The 18,577-nt window shown below is 48.8% G+C and overlaps 2 protein-coding genes across 5 annotated transcripts in view; both read left to right on the forward strand.

The window, feature by feature from the left end:
* LOC119977259 (arf-GAP with Rho-GAP domain, ANK repeat and PH domain-containing protein 1) overlaps positions 1–5,739 on the forward strand; it is a 259,394-nt gene extending 253,655 nt beyond the window's left edge. For all 4 annotated transcript variants that reach the window (XM_038817991.1, XM_038817990.1, XM_038817993.1 and 1 more), the window contains one exon: positions 5,375–5,739. The gene's annotated coding sequence lies outside the window, so the exon portion shown is untranslated. The remainder of the gene's footprint in view (positions 1–5,374) is intronic.
* Positions 5,740–13,366: 7,627 nt separating this feature from the next.
* Positions 13,367–18,577, forward strand: part of LOC119977213 (cGMP-dependent 3',5'-cyclic phosphodiesterase) — a 440,646-nt gene continuing 435,435 nt past the window's right edge. The window contains exon 1 of the mRNA XM_038817928.1: positions 13,367–13,561. The gene's annotated coding sequence lies outside the window, so the exon portion shown is untranslated. The remainder of the gene's footprint in view (positions 13,562–18,577) is intronic.

The raw sequence follows: 18,577 nt of genomic DNA on the forward strand, positions 1-18,577 counted from the left end.
CTATTATCACTTCTCCAGCCACATTTTCCAGTGGTCCAATGTCTATTTTTGCCCCTCTTACCTTTTTATATATTTTTTAAAACTCTTCATATCTTCTTTTATATTACTAGCTAGCTTGCACTCACATTTCATCTTCTCCTCCGTTATTACTTTTTTAGTTGTCCACTGCTCGCTTTTAAAGGCTTTCCAATGCTCTGGCTCCCACTAATCCTCGCCACTTTGTATGTTTTTTCTTTTATGTTGCCCTTGACATCCCTCGTCAGCCATGGATGCTTTGTCCTCCCCTTAGATATTTCCTCCTCCTTGGGATGAATTTCTGTTGTGCCTCCCAACTAACGCCCAAAAACTCCTGCCATTGTTGTTTCACTATCTTCCCTGCTAGTCTCCTTTTCCAATCAACTCTGGCCAGCTCCTCCCTCATGTCTTTGTAGTTACCCTTATTTAATGGCAATACCGTTACATCTGATTGCAGCTTCTCCCTCTCAAACTGCAGAGTAAATTCTATCATATTGTGGTCACTGCTCCCTAAGGGTTCCTTCACCTTAACTTCTCTAATCAAGTCTGCCTCATTACGCATCACCAAATCCAGAATTGCCTGTTCCCTAGTAGGCTCTGTCACAAACTGCTTCAAAAAAACCATCTCTTAGACATTCCACAAATTCCTTTTCTTGGGATCCACTACCAACCTGGATTTTCCCAGTCTACCTGCATATTGAATCCCCCATGATTATTGTAATGTTGCCTTTTTTACATGCCTTTTATATCTCCTGATTTATTTTCTGCCCCACATCCTGACTACTGCTAGGGGGGCCTGTACATGACTCCCATCGGGGTCTTTTTACCTTTGCGATTCCTCAGTTCTACCCACAGAGATTTTCTACCCACAGAGATTCTCTGCCTTCTGATCCTATATCGCTCCTTGCTATCGATTTAACTTCATTCCTTACTAACAATGCAACCCCGCCCCCCTTTGCCCATCTGCCTGTCCTTTCGATAGGACACATATCCTTGGATATTTAGATCCCAGCCCAGATCCCCTTGCAGCCACGTCTCTGTGATGCCCACAACAGCGTACTGGCCAATTTCAATGTGCGTAACAAGCTCATTTACCTTGTTCCATATACTGAGCGCATTTAGGTACAACACCCTCAATCCTGCGTTGACCACCTTCCTTCTTACACTTGTCACCTTTTTTGCGCTGCCTGGGGGCGATTTTGTTCTCTATTTTCCCTTCAGTTATTACAACTCTAATAATAATAATCTTTATTATTGTCACAAGTAGGCTTACATTAACACTGCAATTAAGTTACTATGAAAATCCCCCTAGTCGCCACATTCCAGCGCCTGTTTGGGAACATAAGAACATAACATAAGACATAAGAACTAGGAGCAGGAGTAGGCCATCTGGCCCTTCGAGCCTGCTCCGCCATTCAATGAGAGGAGTCAGAGGGAGGATTCAGAATGTCCAATTCACCTAACAAGCACATCTTTTGGAACTTGTGGGAGGAAACCGGAGCAGCCGGAGGAAACCCACTCAGACTCGGGGAGAACGTGCGGACTCCACATCGAGAGTGACCCAAGCCAGGAATCGAACCTGGGATCCTGGCGCTGTGAAGCAACAGTGATAACCACTGTGCTACCTCTAAGCCAACGCTCTGGTTCTCACACCTCTGCCAAACTAGTTTAAATCCTCCCGAGTGACTCTAGTAAACCTCCCAGCCAGGATATTGGTGCCCCTCCAGTTTAGATGCAACCTGTCCTTCTTGTACAGGTTCAACCTGCCCAAAAGAGATCCCAAAGGTCCAGAAATCTGAAACCCTCCCTCCTACACCACCAGTTCAGCCATGTGTTTAGCTGCACTATCCTCCTATTTCTAGCCTCACTGGCACGTGGCAAAGGGAGTAATCCTGAAATGAGAACCCTAGAGCTCCTGCTTTTTAGCTTCCTGCCTAACTTCCTGAACTCCTTCTGCAGGACCTCATCACTCTTCCTGCCTATGTCGTTAGTACCTATGTGTACTACGACCTCTGGCTGTTCACCCTCCCCCTTCAGGATATCTTGTGTTCATTTAGAGACATCCTTGACCCTGGCACCAGGGAGGCAACATACCATCCTGAAGTCTCTTTCACATACACAGAAGCACCTATCTGTGCCCCTTACTATAGAGTCCCCTATAACTATTGCTCTCCTGCACTTTGCCCTCCCCTGCTGAGCAACAGTTGAGCCAGTTGTGGTGCCACTGTTCTGGCTGCTGTTGCTTTCCCCTGATAGGCTACGCTCCCCAACAGTATCCAAAACAGTATACCTGTTAGAGAGAGGGACAGCTACATTCCTGCACTGACTGCCTGCCCTCTCTAGCGGTCACCCATCTATTTGCCTGTATGTTGGGTGTGACCACGTCTCTATAACTCCTATCTATGATGCTTTCCGCCACCTGCATGCTCCTAAGTGCATCCAACTGCTACTCCAATCGATCCACGCATTCTCTGAGTAGCTGCCATTGGTTACACAGCCTGCAGACATGGTCGGCGGGAACGCAAGAAGTCTCATGGATCTCCCACATCTCACAGTTAGAACACCACACCCCGCTGACTGACATTTATGCACAATTTAATTAATTCAACATATATACTTAAATTGTTATTATATTAAGTTACAATTCACTATATGGTCCTGGTGGTAGATTTTTACTGTAAAATTAAATGCTAACTACTAATCCTAAACCAAAAGAGAAAATGCTGGAAAATCTCAGCAGATCTGGCAGCATCTGTAGGGAGAGGAAGAGCTAACGTTTCGAGTCCAGATGACCCTTTGTCAAAGATCCATAGTGTCTGTCAGCTCTGACAAACGGTCACCTAGACTCGAAATGTTAGCTCTTTTCTCTCCCTACAGATGCTGCCAGACCTGCTGAGATTTTCCAGCATTATCTCTTTGGCTTCAGATTCCAGCATCCGCAGTAATTTGCTTTTACCCAGTTCCTAAATACTCATCACTGCCCTCAGGTTTAGTTACTCCTCTACCTAGTTAATTAATAACTTTTAGTTTGTTTTTTCAACGTTATTTTTTCTTTTCAAATTTAACAGAATCCCTACCAACCAAGCAGGCCACATCTTTACTGTGATATCACTTCCATTCCCCCTCCACCCCTCCCACAATTTGAAAAGATAATGTTGCTACTGTTCCTTTTCATTCCATGGTCTCCAACTTTGTCCATGTCTGTCGCGCGATTCTGATCATCTTTTGGAAGTCCGTGTACACCACATCAACCACGTTACCCTCATCGCCCCTTCCCTGTTTACCTCGTGAAACAAACTTAATCAGGTTAGTTGAACATGATTTGCCCTTAATAAATCCTTGCTGACTCTCCTTAATGAACTCAAATTGTGACTGAGTGACTTAACCTTGTCCGGAGACAGATGATCAAAAGCTCAGTCAAAGAGTTTGGTTTTGAAGAGCGCCTGCAAGGAGAAGGGAGACCATTGGAGAGGTTTAGGGGGGGAATTCCAGCTGAGGGCAAGGCCGCCAATGGTGGGAGCGGTTAAAATCGGGAATGCTGAAGAGGCAGAATTTGAAGAATGTGGTTATCATGGAGGGTTGCTGTTATGGGCCAGGGCTTAGAGAACCCCAAAGTGTATCATGGAGTTCACCTGATCCACAACTTTTACTAGATTGTGGTTATGGGGAGCACACGGCCCACACTACAGGTGTGGTGCAGCAGAGCTTTACAGGACTTTTAAATTAAAACAATGTTTATTCATGAAAGCAGTCAACACTTTATAAACCCACAGTAAACATCTTATCAACTATCAACACCAATAAATTCCCAAAGAATACAGTACTCGATAGATAACCCTCAATAAATTCCCAAACAACATCTGGAAGAAAAAAGACCCTTTTTAAACACCGAATCAGGTTTAAATTCACTATCGAGAGCAGTCGGCAATTTGAAATCACCCAATTGATTTGGAGACAGTCTTTAGTTTGCAGAGAGAGAGATCCTTATGCAGCTGCTTGCTTCACATGCAGCTATCCCGCTCTCAAAACAAAACTAAAACACACCCTGTAGCAAACAGCCTAAAACAAAAGTAAAGCTGACAGACAGCCCAGCTCCACCCACTCTATGACATCACTGCAGCTCTCTAATAAACACCCATTTCTTAAAGGTACTCTCACATGACATTGTAGAAACTGTGTTATGGGCCAGTGTTTAGAGAGCCCCAAAGTAAATCATGGAGTTCACCTGACCCACAACTTTTAATAGATTGTAGTTATGGGGAGTACATGGGCCCACTCTACAGGTGTGAGCTTTACAGTACTTTTAAATTAAAACAATGTTTATTCTATGAACTCAAGTTAACCTTTTTAAAACACAGTTTAAAACACAGCAACCATTAATTCAAATACAACCCCCAAAGAATACAACACTAAGTAATCCTTAATAACTTCCCAAACAACATCCAGAAGACAAAAGAAACACCTTTTAACAGAAGCACATCAGGTTTACATTCACTACTGAGAACATTTAGATTAGATTAGAATTAGATTAGAACAGTACAGCACAGAACAGGCCCTTCGCCCCTCGATGTTGTGCCGAGCAATGATCACCCTACTCAAACCCACGTATCCACCCTATACCCGTAACCCAACACCCCCCCCCCTTAACCTTACTTTTAAGGACACTATGGGCAATTTAGCATGGACAATCCACCTAACCCGCACATCTTTGGACTGTGGGAGGAAACCGGAGCACCCGGAGGAAACCCACGCAGACACGGGGAGGACGTGCAGACTCCACACAGACGGTGACCCAGCCGGGAACCGAACCTGGGACCCTGGAGCTGTGAAGCATTTATGCTAACCACCATGCTACCGTGCTGCCCCATTTATAATTCTGAATTCACCAAATGATCAAGAGATAGTCTTTTGATGGCAGAGAGAACAGCAGTACACCTGCTCTGTCTGGCTTCAGCTCCAACACTGAAAACTAAACTAAAACACACCCTGCAGCCTGTTCAAAAACGAAAGTAAAAAACTGACAGACAGCCCAGCTCCACCCATTGTCTGACATCACTGCGGTAGTAAACACCCATTTCTTAAAGGTACCCTCACTACAGATATTTATGTACACACCCGTTTATAAACACCCAGTTCTTAAAGTACTCTCACATGACAACTGGAACACTTGATTGTTTAATCCCCCTCACCTTCCCTGTGATCCTTGGAGACCATGAGATAGTTGTGAATGTGCCGCTTCAAGCGGCATCTGAAGCAGGGGTCAAAGCAGAAGCCCTTTCGCTTTCGAGCTCGTCCCATTTCGAAACAAAAAGATCACGGTGGAAGGAATAACAATCAAGCTGCTGCCTTTCCGTGACAGGGGGCTCTGAATCTGGGAGCTGCAGTTTGGACACGGTGAGCGGAGGAGGTGATTCGCCAAGGAAGAAGAGAAGTGGAACAGAAGACGAAGAATGAGCCACTTTTGTTGGCCCTCACTCCTCGCCATTCTTTTGCAACTGAAGAACTGACACTATGGAATCGCAAGAGTCCTCGGGAGAGCTTGGGAGCGAGGGCCAGCACGAAGGCCACTTGTTTATTTAAAAGATTTTAATACCTTGTTGTAAAACTGTTGTAGTATAGATGTTAAACGAAAGCTGTACATATTTTACAATCTGTTTATCCCCTCAGCCTCTGCAAGCTGAGAACCAGTTTATTTAATTGAATTCTAACTTCCTAATGTTCAAATCTGTGCTGTTGTCTAGTCTGTATCACTTATCAAACAAATGTGAATAGACAGGGGGGGGGGGGGGGGTGAAATCACTTCCTGGCTTGGTCTTGTGCATCTTGTCAGAGTGAATATTGACGCTGGTGCACTGACGATCTGGAGCTGCGGAGGGCGGTGTGAGGGTGTGTTTGAGGTAGGTACGGAGGGGTGGGGGGGGGGGGGGGAGGATGCGGTTTGTGCTGGGTGAGAGGGCAGGGTGGGGGAGTGCAGTTTGTAGGGGTGGGGAAGGGTGTGGTGCGGAAGCGCCTGCGACCACAGGAAGCTCATTCTCAGAACGCCTTACAGCCACCGCAGCAGAAATTCACAATAATAAAAAAAAAGATTATTTCTGTCAAAATCCAGTCAGTGGGGGATGGCTGGGAACCGTTCTGTTCTCCAGATTACAAAAGAAAATGCATATGGGAGGCAAAGTGGAAGGTCTATGGAGCGTACTTTAAATAATTGATGGGGTGTGGATGTTGATGGCTCGGCCTGCGTTTTATACCCATCCATAACCACCCCGGAGAAGATGGTGGAGGTGAGCTGCCTTTTTGAAGCCGCTGCAGTCCATGCGGTGTAGGTACACCCACAGTGCTGTTAGGGAGGGAGTTCCAGGATTTTGAGCCCAACGACAGTGAGGGAACGGCCGATATATTTCCAAGTCAGGGTGGTGAGTGTCTTTGGAGGTGAACTTGCAGGTGGTGGTGTGTTCCCAGGGTGGGATTTGCCAGGATACTACCAGAGCAGGAGGCTGTACCTCTCAAGAAAGGACGAACAGACTGGAGCTCCTTTCTGGAGGAAAGAGAAGCCTGAGTACTTCAGGATTATGAAGAGCTCCCACCCTCCCCCGGAGTCACAAGGCTCAAGTCCCACGCAAGACATTTAAGCCACAAAAAAGATTTGAAGGCTGACATTCGAGTGCCCACTGAGGGAGCTGTGCCCTGTCACAGTTGTTATACTGAGGCCCAGTCTGCCTTCATGTGTGAGCATAAAGAATCACATGACCCTATTTCGCAGATGAACAGGGGTTTCTCTGTGGAGAGCTGCATAATATTTATAGAATTTCATAGAATTTACAGTGCAGAAGGAGGCCACCCGGCCCATCGAGTCCGCACCGGCTCCCGGAAAGAGCACCCCACCCAAGGTTAACACCTCCACCCTATCCCCATAACCCAGTAACCCCACCCAACACTAAGGGCAATTTTGCACACTCAGGGCAATTTATCATGGCCAATCCACCTAACCCGCACATCTTTGGGCTGTGGGAGGAAACCGGAGCACCCGGAAGAAACCCACGCACACACGGGGAGGATGTGCAGACTCCGCACAGACAGTGACCCAAGCCGGGAATCGAACCTGGGACCCTGGAGCTGTGAAGCGATTGTGCTAACCACAATGCTACCGTGTTGCCCTTGCCCTCAATCAATATCACGCAAAACTGACGATCTGGCCATTCTGGCAGTGGTGTATGAGGGAGCTTGCTGTCGTGATTCTGACACTTCAGAATCCAGCAGAGGGCAGCAGAGCAGAGCTTCTGATTGGCTGTTCTGGGGAGATTTGCACACGTGCAGTGCGGTCAGCGTAAGTTGAAGGTGTACCTGCACAAGTGACCCGAGGAGTTCGACGGAAGGCAAGCATCCAGCAGAGGGCAGCAGAGCTTCTGATTGACTGTTCCGGGGAGATTTGCATACGGGCAGTGCGGTCAGCGTAAGTTGAAGGTGGTTTGTGAAGGGGCTGTTCTCGAGTGACAGCTTTACCCGAAACACTACTTACGTAGTGTCTCCCACCCATCCTCCTCCTCTAACCAAAAAAAAAAGTTCTGTCCGTCGGATTGCTAAACTAACAAGTTTTTTTTTAGTTTTCAGTAGTTGGGAAGTTAGTTCAGTGGGAATGGAGGCTAGGGCAGTTGAATGTTCCTCCTGCAGAATGTGGGAGGAAAGGGTCACCTCTAGTGTCCCTGCTGACTACATCTGCGGGAAGTGCACCCAACTCCAGCTCCTCGAGAACCGCGTTAGGGACCTGGAGCTGGATGAACTTCGGATCATTCGGGAAGCGGAGGGGGTTATTGAGAGGAGTTATAGGGAGGTAGTCACACCTCAGGTAAAAGAAGAAGGTAGATGGGTTACCGTCAGGGGAGGGAGAGGGAACCGGCAGGCAGTGCAGGGATCCCCTGTGGTCGTTCCCCTCTATAACAAGTATACCGTTTTGGATACTGTTGCGGGGGACGACTTACCAGGGGTAAGCAATGGGGCACAGGTCTCTGGCACAGAGTCTGTCCCTGTTGCTCAGAAGGGAAGGGAGAAGAGGAACAGAGCACTTGTCATTGGGGACTCCATAGTTAGAGGAACAGACAGGAGGTTCTGTGGGAACGAAAGAGACTCACGGTTGGTGTGTTGCCTCCCAGGTGCCAGGGTTCGTGATGTCTCTGATTGTGTTTTTGGGATCCTTAAGGAGGAGGGGGAGCAGCCCCAAGTCGTGGTCCACATAGGTACCAATGACATAGGTAGGAAGAGAGATGGGGATTTGAGACAGAAATTCAGGGAGCGAGGGTGGAAGCTGAGAGCTAGAACAAACAGAGTTGTTATCTCTGGGTTGTTACCCGTGCCACGTGCTAGCGAAGTGAGAAATAAGGAGAGAGACGAGTTGAACATGTGGCTACAGGGATGGTGCAGGAGGGAGGGTTTTGGTTTCCTGGATAATTGGGGCTCATTCTGGGGTAGGTGGGACCTCTACAAACAGAATGGTCTTCACCTGAACCAGAGGGGTACCAATATCCTGGGGGTGAGATTTGCTAGTGCTCTTAGAAATTTAAACTAATTCAGCAGGGGGATGGGAACCTAAATTGTAGTCCCAGTGTACAGGATGTTGAGAGTAGTGAGGTCAGGGGTAGGGTTAAAAGTTCAAAAGAGGGCACCGGCAAACAAGACGCTGGTTTGAAGTGTGTCTACTTCAACGCCAGGAGCATCCGGAATAAGGTGGGTGAGCTTGCAGCATGGGTTGGTACCTGGGATCTCGATGTTGTGGTGATTTCGGAGACATGGGTAGAGCAGGGACAGGAATGGTTGTTGCAGGTTCCAGGATTTAGATGTTTCTGTAAGAACAGAGAAGATGGTAAAAGAGGGGGGGGGGGGGGGGGGGGGTGTGGCATTGTTAATCAAGGAAAGTATTACGGCGGTAGAAAGGACGTTTGAGGACTCGTCTACTGAGGTAGTATGGGCCGAGGTTAGGAACAGGTGAGGAGAGGTCACCCTGTTGGGAGTTGTCTATAGACCTCCGAATAGTTCCAGAGATGTAGAGGAAAGGATTGCAAAGATGATTCTCGACAGGAGCGAGAGTAACAGGGTAGTTGTTATGGGGGACTTTAACTTTCCAAATATTGACTGGAAATACTATAGTTCGAGTACTATAGATGGGTCAGTTTTTGTGCAGTGTGTGCAGGAGGGTTTTCTGGCACAGTATGTAGACAGGCCAACAAGGGGCGAGGCCACATTGGATTTGGTACTGGGTAATGAACCCAGCCAGGTGTTAGATTTAGATGTAGGTGAGCACTTTGGTGATAGTGATCACAATTCGGTTATGTTCACTTTAGCTATGGGCAGGGATAGGTATATACCGCAAGGCAAGAATTATAGCTGGGGGAAAGGCAATTATGATGCTATTCGGCAAGATTTAGGATGTATAGGATGGGGAAGGAAACTGCAGGGGATGGGTACAATCGAAATGTGGAGCTTTTTCAAGGAACAGCTACTGCGTGTCCTTGATAAGTATGTACCTGTCAGGCAGGGAGGAAGTTGTCGAGCAAGGGAACCGTGGTTTACTAAGGAAGTTGAAGCACTTGTCAAGAGGAAGAAGAAGGCTTATGTTAGGATGAGACATGAAGGCTCAGTTAGGGCACTTGAGAGTTACAAGTTAGCCAGGAAGGACCTAAAAGGAGAGTTAAGAAGAGCGAGGAGAGGACACGAAAAGTCGTTGGCGGATAGGATCAAGGAAAACCCTAAGGCTTTCTATTGGTATATCAGGAACAAAAGAATGACTAGAGTAAGATTAGGGCCAATCAAGGATAGTAGTGGAAAGTTGTGTGTGGAATCAGAGGAGATAGGGGAAGCGTTAAATGGATATTTTTCATCAGTGTTTACACTGGAGAAAGACAATGTTGTCGAGGAGAATACACAGGTTCAGTCGACCAGGCTAGATGGAATTGAGGTTCAAAAGGAGGCGGTGTTATCAATTTTGGAACATGTCAAAATAGATAAGTCCCCTGGGCCAGATGGGATTTATCCTAGGATTCTCTGGGAAGCCAGGGAGGAGATTGCAGAGCCTTTGTCCTTGATCTTTATGTCATCTTTGTCGACAGGAATAGTGCCGGAAGACTGGAGGATAGCAAATGTTGTCCCCTTGTTCAAGAAGGGGAGTAGAGACAACCCTGGTAATTATAGACCTGTGAGCCTTACTTCGGTTGTGGGTAAAATGTTGGAAAAGATTATAAGAGATAGGGTTTATAATCATCTTGAAAAGAACAAGTTGATTAGCGATAGTCAACACGGTTTTGTGAAGGGTAGGTCATGCCTCACAAACCTTATTGAGTTTTTTGAGAAGGTGACCAAGCAGGTGGATGAGGGTAAAGTGGTTGATGTGGTGTATATGGATTTCAGTAAGGCGTTTGATAAGGTTCCCCATGGTAGGCTATTGCAGAAAATAAGGAAGTATGGGATTGAAGGTGATTTAGCAGTTTGGATCAGTAATTGGCTAGCTGAAAGAAGACAGAGGGTGGTGGTTGATGGCAAATGTTCATCCTGGAGTTCAGTTACTCGTGGTGTACCGCAAGGATCTGTTTTGGGGCCACTGCTGTTTGTCATTTTTATAAATGACCTGGAAGAGGGTGTAGAAGGATGGGTTAGTAAATTTGCAGATGACACGAAGATCGGTGGAGTTGTGGATAGTGCTGAAGGATGTTATAGGATACAGAGGGACATAGATAAGCTGCAGAGCTGGGCTGAGAGGTGGCAGATGGAGTTTAATGCGGAAAAATGTGAGGTGGTTAACTTTGGAAGGAGTAACAGGAATGCAGAGTACTGGGCTAATGGCAAGTTTCTTGGTAGTGTAGATGAACAGAGAGATCTCGGCATCCAGGTACATAAATCCCTGAAAGTTGCCACCCAGGTTAATAGGGCTGTTAAGAAGGCATATGGTGTGCTAGCCTTTATCAGTAGGGGGATTGAGTTTCGGAGCCACAAGGTCATGCTGCAGCTGTACATAACTCTGGTGCGGCCACACCTGGAGTACTGCGTGCAGTTCTGGTCACCACATTATAGGAAGGATGTGGAAGCTTTGGAAAGGGTTCAGAGGAGATTTACTAGGATGTTGCCTGGTATGGAGGGAAGGTCGTACGAGGAAAGGCTCAGGGACCTGAGGTTGTTTTCATTAGAGAGGAGAAGGTTGAGAGGTGACTTTAAATAGAGACATATAAGATAGTCAGAGGGTTAGATAGGGTGGACAGTGAGTGTCATTTTCCTCGGATGGTGATGACCAACACGAGGGGACATAGCTTTAAATTGAGGGGTGGTAGATATAGGACAGATATCAGAGGCAGTTTCTTTACTCAGAGAGTAGTAGGGGTGTGGAACGCCCTGCCTGCAACAGTAGTAGACTCGCCAACTTTAAGGGCATTTAAGTGGTCACTGGATAGACATATGGATGAAAATGGAATAGTGTAGGTCAGATAGGCTTCAGATGGTTTCACGGGTCGGCGCAACATCGAGGGCCGAAGGGCCCGTACTGCGCTGTAATGTTCTATAAACTAAACTAGTTGTAACGTTCTTTGGAATGCCTTGAGGATCATGAAGCCGCTGATAAGTACAAGGCTTTCTGATTTGTGTGGGGGCAGCCAAGGAAAGGGCCATAGAAACCAAGAAAATAGGAGCAGGAGGAGGCCATTCAGCCCTTCGAGCCTGCTCCTCCATTCATTACAATCCTGGCTGATCATCAAGTTCAATACCCTCATCCCGCCTTCCTCCACCCACATCCTTTGATCCCCTCCGCCCCAAGTGCTATTTCTAACTGCTTCTTGAAAACATTGGGCGAGATTCTCCGCAAATGCGGAGAATCGTAAAGGCTGCCGTGGGACAGGCCGTCACCCACGGCAGCCTTCACGCCCACTTCTGGGGCCGATTCTCCCCCCCCCCCCCCCCCGGGTGGGGCTAGGAGCGCGGCCCCGTTCGTTACGGCGGCGCGGCCTTGACGATGGTCATCAAGGCCGCATGCCAAGCATCACGCCGGCTGACACGGTCGATGACGTCAGCCGCACATGCGCAGGTTGGACAACACCAACCCGCGCATACGCAGTTGGCGTCTTTTTCCTCAGCCGCCCCACAAGATGTGGCGGCTTGATCTTGTGGGGCGTCGGAGGGAAAAGAGTGCGTCCGTTATGGACGCACGGCTCGCGATCGGTGGGCACCGATCGCGGGCCTATGCCCCCCTTGGCACGGCCATGGTACTGCCGTGCCAATCGGGCCCCCAGATGCCCCAATTCATGGCGATTCGTGGCGTCGGTCGGGCATGGGGGGGGGGAGAATAACGGGAGGGTGTGATAAATGTCGGGAGGTCCTCCCGCTATTCTCCCACCCAGCGTGGGGGGCGGAAAATCACGCCCATAGTGTTTTGGCCTCATCCACGTCCTGTGGTAACGAATTCCAAATACTCTCTGGGTAAAGAAGTGTCTCCACATCTCTGTCCTAAATGGTCCACCCTGTACCGTCAGACTGTGACCCCCTGGTTCTGGACACCCCTACCCCCCCCCCCCCCCCCCCACACACACACACACACACACACACACCATCGGGAACATCGATATAAGGTGATGACTGACAAATTTATTCCAGGAATCCAGGAGACATTTCCTTACCCAGAGAATGGCGGGAATGTGGACCTCGCTCCCACTGGGCGGTGGACAGCGTTGATGCATTGAAGAACATGCATCGATCGGGTGAGACAGTGCAGGGTCGAAAGAAGGTGGCTCACGTGGAGCGCATGGACCAGCTGGGCCGAATGGCCTGATTCTGTGTGTGTGTGTGTGGAAAACCCTGCGTCATGAAGACTATCCAACTCTTCATGGGAGTCAGTGAGGTTAAGAGCTCCCTGAATCTCGACAGGGGAGATAGGAGGAGGTGGAGGAGGTAGAAGCTGAAATTACTACCCAGGAGTGTTGCTACGGTGATCTCTCAGAGACGTAGGCCCTGACATGCGTGCTAAAGTTATAGTGCCTTTGATTTGACCGGTGCAAGCCGTTACCATGACAACTTGCAGGCGTTGCTATGGATACCAAAGCTGGATGTTACACACTAAAAAAAACAAGGTAAAGAATGCGACTAAAAATATAAAATCAGTGACAATCTGACCTTGCCTCGAATCGTCTTGGAATTGGTGTGGGGGGGGGGGGGGGGGGGCTGGTAGAGAAAAAAATGAATATATAATTCAAATCGGCACCCATTGATCGAAACATCCCTGAAATAAATATGAAACACACACAAGGTGGTGAGTGGTGGAGATATCTCCTCCGGCGGCTGCCAGTTACTCTGTAGGATTGACCTGGATTCTCGAGGAACTGTACATTAATCTCTTCTGGCCCTACTGGAGTCAAAGAATCCAGGGAGAAAAATCGCTTGAGGGCACTTGAAAATAATTATGGGAATATTGGAAAAGGAGTGAGAGAGGCTGGCTATCCGGAGGCCGGATGAAAGGTCCACCGAGCGATCCAGCCGGAATGTGCAACCTGACCCTCGAGGGACTGACTGACTGACTGAACAGGTGAGTGGAACCCAGCTCCAGAGGATAGCCTCTGTCAACTCAATCATCCAACACCTCGCGCTGTCTCCCTGCAGAGAGCAAGGAATCGTCAACCAGGAATCATATCCCGGGTCCCTCTTGGGTGCCTAGGCCACAGCTACACAGTGAATTGGGAAAATGGTGTGTAGATGATGGACAGGCTTTGTGGGGGTCAGGAGGTGAGTTACTCAACGCAGGATTCCCAGCCCCTGACCTGCTCTTTTAGCCACAGTGTTTATATGGTTAGTCCAATTCAATTTCTTGTCAATGGTAACCCCCAGGATGTTGGTAGAGGGGGATTCAATGATGATAATGCCATTGACTTTGGGACCTTCGATTTCCAGAGGCTTCACTGGGGCTTCACTGGATAGATGGGGATTTATTGCCCATCCCTAATTGCCCTTGGGTAGGTGGTGGTTAGCTGCCTTCTTGAGCCACTGCCATCCATGTAGGTCCACCCACTATGCTGTTGGGGAGGGAGTCCCAAAATTCTGATCGCCAACACTGAAGGAATGATGATATGTTTCTATTTCAGGACAGTGAGAGGATTGAAGGGCAACTTGCAGATGGTGGTGTGTCCAGGTATCTGCTGCCCTTCTAGTTGCGAGAGGCCGTGGGTGTGGAAGGTGCTGCCTGAGGAACCTTGGCGGGTTCCTGCAGAGCATCTTGTAGATGGTACACACGGCTGCTACTGTGTGTCGGTGGTGGAGGGAGTGAATGTTTGTGGATGGGGTGCCAATCAAGTGGGCTGCTTTGTCCTGGATGGTGTTGAGCTTCTTGAGAGTTGTTGGAGCTGCACCCATCCAGGCAAGTGGAGAGTATTCCCTCACACTCCTGACTTGGGCCTTGTAGATGGTGGACAGGCTTTGGGGGGGTCAGGAGGTGAGTTACTTGCCGCAGGATTCCCAGCCTCTGACCTGCTCTTGTAGCCAGAGTATTTATATGGTTAGTCCAATTCAATTTCTCGTCAATGGTAACTCCCAGGATGTTGGTAGAGGGGGATTCAATGATGATAATGCCATTGAATGTCATCGGGAAATGGTTTAATTCTCTCTTGGAGATGGTCATTGCCTGGCACATGTTCCAGAGGATGGAAGTTGTGGGTTTGGGAGGTATATAAATGTTAAACATAGAGGCAATGAATATAAGAGTGAGGAGGTGATATTTAATCAATGTATGAACATTATTCATGTTCTGGGTGTACCATTCCAAATATTACAACCACAACAATCATGAGGGGGTTGGACAGGGTCAATCGGGAGAAACTATTCCCGCTCGTAAAAGGATGAAGAACGAGAGGGCACGGATTGAGTGATTTGCAAAAGAAGCAAATGTGATGTGAGAAAAGACTTTTTCACCCGGCGAATGTTTGGGGTCTGGGATGCACGGCCTGGACGTGTGGTGGAGGCAGATTCAACCGAGGCATTCAGGAGGGCGTGAGATGATTATTTGAAGAGAAACAATGTGCAGGAGTACAGGGGGGATGGCATCAAGTTCACGATGCTTGTTTGGAGAGACGGTGCAGACAGATCCGTCTGATCCTGAAAAGGGGGGAAAGTGAAATTCATCGAGCAGGGTCGGGGGGGTTATGGTGAGAATGCGCTTTGCCATCACTGAGGCAGCGATGGTGAAGTGTGATACGGAAGATGTTTCCAAAATGGTGAAAGATTTGAAGAGATTAACTGGTGAACTGTGGTTTTCATGACCTCATAATGATAGCAAGGGGAATTGACTGAGCATCCTCATTAATGGAGTGTTCAATCAGCCGGGCCCTTTTACGCAGGATGTTGAGTCATGTTTTGTCCGGGGTGGCTGTTGTTGAGGTGGAGATTGAAGCCTCAATTAAAAATTGACTAGGTTGCTGGTGTTTCTGTTCGGGATGGACGACGGTTGCTGGGCTGAACAGCAAACACCCACCCCCTTAAGAATAAAAATATTTCAACAAGGATGATTTGAAAAGATGGCAGGGCAGGTAAATAAGATCAGATGGGTTAGGGACTCGGAAAATGCAGCTCCCTGGAGAGCAGGTTAATAAGCGTGGGAGGTTCAGAGAGATATGGGGCGTAATGAGCTGGCTTAACCCATATGTAAACTCCAGGCATTTCTGTAGGTGTTCTTAGACTTGGGAGGCTTCCTGTGGCTGCGGGCGCACACACAACGCACATGGTTATATATCTAGCATTTCCTCAATTAGGCGGCTAGCCTGAATTCAGAGGCTCGAGCTTGAGGGGGAACCACTCTGCATAAAGCATAAGACATAGGAACAGAATTCGGCCATTCGGCCCATCGAGTCTGCTCCGCCTTTCAATCATGGCTGATATTTTTCTCATCCCCATTCTCCTGCCTTGTCCCCATAACCCCTGATCCCCTTATTAATCATGAACCTTTCTATCTCTGTCTCAAAGACATTGTGATTTGGCCTCCACAGCCTTCTGCGGTAAAGAGTTCCACAGATTCACCACCCTCTGGCTGAAGAAATTCCTCCTCATCTCTGTTTTAAAGGATCGTCTCTTTAGTCTGAGGCTGTGGCCTCTGGTTCTAGTTTTCCCTACAAGTGGAAACATCCTCTCCAAGGCCACTCTATCCAGGCCTCGCAGTATCCTGTAAGTTTCAATAAGATCCCCTCTCATCCTTCTAAACTCCAACGAGTACAGACCCAGAGTCCTCAACCGTTCCTCATACGACAAGCTCTTCATTCCAGGGATCATTCTTGTGAACCTCCTCTGGACCCTTTCCAAGGCCAGCACACCCTTCCTTAGATACGGGGCCTGCAACAGCTCATGGTGGCACGGTGGTTAGCACTGCTGCCTCATGGCGCTAGGGACCCGGGTTCAATTCCGGCCTTGGGTGACTGTGGAGTTTGCACGTTCTCCCCTTGCCTGTGTGGGTTTCCTCCGGGTGCTCCAGTTTCCTCCCACTGTCCAAAGATGTGCAGGTTAGGTGGATTGGCCATGATAAATTGCCCCTTAGTGTCCAAAAGGTTAGCTGGGGTTACAGGGATTGGGTGTGGGATTAGGTAGGGTACTCTTTCCAAAGGTAGATCCAGACTCAATTGGCCGAATGGCCTCCTTCTGCACTGTACAGATTCTAAATGGTGTCTGATCAGAGCCTTTACAGCCTCAGAAGTATATCCCTGGTCTTGTATTCTAGCCCTCTTGACATGAATGCTAACATTGCTTTTGCCTTCTTAACTGCCGACTGAACCTGCACTTTAACTTTAAGAGAATCGTGAACAAGGACTTTTTAGCCCAGCCAATCCACCTAACCTGCACATCTTTGGACTGTGGGAGGAAACCGGAGCACCCGGAGGAAACCCACGCAGAGACGGGGAGAACGTGCAGACTCCGCACAGACTGTGACCCAAGCCGGGAATCGAACCTGGGACCCTGGAGCTGGCAAGCAATTCTGCTAACCACTATGCTACTGTGCTGCCCAATCATTCACCGTCTCCGCTTCCATCCCCCCCTCAGGGGCAGCGAATTCCAGCTCATTACCACTCACTGTGGAAACAAGGTTGTTCCTCTCAGTCCCCCCTTGTATCGTGGCGGAAACCTTGAATCTGTGTCTCCCCCAAATCCTTATACCATCAGCCGATGGGAACAGATTTTCTTTTTCTACCTTATCCAATCCTGTCATTATCTTGTAAACCTCTGTCAACTCTCCCCTCAATCTCCTTCAGTCCAAGGAGAACAAGCCCAGTTTCTCCAAACCAACCTTGTCAGTAAAGTCCCCTCATCCATTCTGACACCTTGCCCACTCAGTTAGTTTTGGGCAGATCAATGTGATCTTTATTTGATGGATCCGATCAGAGGATATACCGATTGCAACAACATCACAAAGATCAACAAACACCAGGATATGGACAACATCCTGGCCTGATGGTGGGCAATGCTCATGTCATATGAAAGTCGGCAAAGACCCCGAGGACCACAGGCTGCTCGTCCCCTTTTTAAAAATGGGTGAGCTGACTGGTGGTGATTTAACCTGAGGGTCACCACACCTCGGGCAAGGGGCGAGGTTGAGAAGGCAAAGAAAGACCTAATTGGGTGAGTACATTCATAAAATCTATATTAACAAGGAGCAGAGAAGGAGTAAGAGAGAGAGGAGCCGGGAGTTTGAAAGAGTGAGAGAGGAGAAGGAGAAATACAAACATCAGTTCAGAAAGTGGCATGGGACCAACCGAAGCAGCTGATTGGTGAGTCGGTCCAGGTGAGCTTTCATTCAATCCTTTAATCAAATTCATTGATAAAAACTTAGTTGGGACTAAGAATAAATAAATAAATAAAAAGGAGTATAGATTAGTACCGTACAATTGCAGTAGAAGGATTAAGTAAGAAACAAGGGGCGGAATTCTCTGACCCACCGCAGGGTCGGAGAATCGCCGGGGCCTTCGTAAATCCTGCCCCCGCCATGGCCGGAATTCTCCGCCACCCGGGAATCGACGGGGGCGGGAATTGCGCCCCGCCGGTCGGCGGACCCCCTGCAGCGATTCTCCGGCCCGCGATGGGCCGAAGTCCCGCCGCTGTCAGGCCTCTCCCGCCGACGTGGTTTAAACCACCTCTGTGCCGGTGGGAGCAGGCGGCGCGAGTGAGCCCCGGGGTCCTGGCGGGGGGAGCGGGGCGATCGGACCCCGGAGGGTGCCCCCAAGGTGGCCTGGCCCGCGATTGGGGCCCACCGATCGGCGGGCGGGCCAGTGCCGTGGGGGCACTCTTTTTCTTCTGCCACCGCCACGGCCTCCACCTTGGCGGAGGCGGAAGAGACCCCCGTACCGCGCATGCGCCGGTGGTGACGTCAGTGGCCGCAGACGCTCCGGCGCATGCGCGGACTCGTGCCAACCGGCGATGGCCTTTCGGCCAGCCCCGATGCCGGTTGGCGTGGTGCCAAAGGCCGTTGGCGCCAGTCGGCAGAGCGGGAGCCACTCCGGCGAGGGCCTAGCCCCTAAAGGTGCGGAGAATAAGGCCCCATGCTAATGTGATTTTTATTTTCAGGGAGTAACGA

This window comes from Scyliorhinus canicula, chromosome 14 (genome assembly GCF_902713615.1).
Source record: "Scyliorhinus canicula chromosome 14, sScyCan1.1, whole genome shotgun sequence".
NCBI lineage: Eukaryota > Metazoa > Chordata > Chondrichthyes > Carcharhiniformes > Scyliorhinidae > Scyliorhinus > Scyliorhinus canicula.